Source organism: Halyomorpha halys, unplaced genomic scaffold (genome assembly GCF_000696795.3).
Source record: "Halyomorpha halys isolate HHAL.00 unplaced genomic scaffold, Hhal_1.1 Scaffold281.1, whole genome shotgun sequence".
Classification (NCBI taxonomy): Eukaryota; Metazoa; Arthropoda; class Insecta; order Hemiptera; family Pentatomidae; genus Halyomorpha; species Halyomorpha halys.
The window spans coordinates 1,143,106-1,145,048 of NW_027108453.1; positions in this window are offsets into that span (position 1 = coordinate 1,143,106).

The window sequence follows — 1,943 nt, forward strand, 5'->3', positions numbered from 1 at the left end:
ATATATTTTGTTAAATTGAATAGCATGGATTTTTGATTTGCCGTTGATTTCTAATACAATTCTAGCTTTATTTGTTTTCTAAGCGAATGGTTGCCTTAGCTCTAACAACTTGTGAGTGAAGTTTTTTTTTGTTCAGATCCCTCTAGAACAGAAACAAAAAAATAAATTTATAAAATTGTATTACATGAAATATCTTCTTTCAAATTGAATACTACCTTTTTCTACCAGTGGTATTTGAAGGTATCCATGTGAAATACTTAACTGAAATTTGAGGTGACCGATCTGTAAAAAACCTTGCTTTAATGTTTGGAGGTGATGGGCCTTCGTGAGATGATTAATAAATAAAAACAAATAAAAATAATTAAAGAAGATATAAGAAGAAAGCAAACAAGTGAATAATAATAATAATAAATTATTATTAATTAAACCCTTTAATAATAAAGGGATAAGAAGGAACTTAAGGGATAACTAGCTTGATGGGACCCTTTCTACTCTCTTTTAATAGCGAAATTATGGAAATTACATATAGTTGTGAGATAAACAATTTTTGAATTAAAAGCTATAAAAAAGAAAGGAAACAACCATGTATAATTAATTGTGAAGCAAGTATTTAATTATAATTTTTTTTTATTTATAGTTTTTAATTCTGAAACTTGTTTAGCTTCACTGATGGCCACGATTTTATCTTTACTAAACATGTTGAACTTTGCGAAAAAATGAAATATTTTCTATAGTTTGAGACCAAATTGAGTTTTCTACCTAGAATTGATTCGGCGATAGAGCTCCCCAAATTTCATCAAAATTGCGGGGAAAAAGCTCCTTAAAAGCTGCCTTGGTAGCTCCTAAACTACAAAAATTTCATAGGATTTGTCAAAATGTTAAGTACTAAAAGATTTCTGTTTCCAACGAAGATGACCAGATACAGAGCTCTTTACATTTCTGTAGAATTGTCAAAAGAACAGAAAAGCCTTTCTTGACTTAATGCGGTTTTGCTTAGAATGTATAAAAATAGAGATCCCACAGCAAAAACTATTGTATAACTTAAACATAATTAAACCTACAACAAAAAAAATCTATTTTAAACCGGTTTTTGACCTGGAAGCCACCATATTGAAAAACAGTCAAAAGAGGATAATAAATTTCCATTGTGAATTTTTTTCCCTGAAATAGTGTTCTAGATTCTAGGGCTCTTGGGCTATAATGGTGCAATTTTATTTTAATGAAAAGGAAACTGAAGTCCCAAATACACTCTTGTAATTTTATAGATAGAGGGTAACTAAGATTGCCTAAATGTACGCCTGACTCATGACATTTTTCAGTGTGAGATTTAAAATCTTTAAGTGGGTGTTAAACTGGTGGGTACCATTGTTGGAGATGTCATAATCCCGATTTGCATATGGGAAATCCCAGATTGCTGGAATTGAGTAGATTATGATCTAACTGCGACAGAACTAAGGAACTACCTGGTTTCGATTGAAGCAGAACATGTTTGTCAATCTCAAATTACTTAAAGGGAACTGGCACAATTTGTTAGAATCTTTTGAAAATTATCTATTTAACAAAAATATAAATTTTGTTCTGTATAGCTGTTACAATGTCGTCAATAGAAATATTTGAACTTTTTTCTTTTCAGTAAATTTTATCTTAGCACATCACATGAATAAACTAAGATTGATAGCATAAGTACGCCTAGCCAATGGAGAAAACTTCTCTTTTTTTCTGGATAGAAATGGATTTCAATTTGATTCCATTTACTCCTTTAAGTTCTGTACTTAAAATCAACTTGACGATTGAGGTCAAAGCTCAATATGGTTTAATATGTTTTAATAAAGAAGTTTGAGACTATTTTGCGTATTTATAGTTATTATTAATGCACAGTTTTTTTTTTTACGATTGTATTGCTTTTCCTTACTATATATTTCATATAAGTTTTTTTTTTTTTT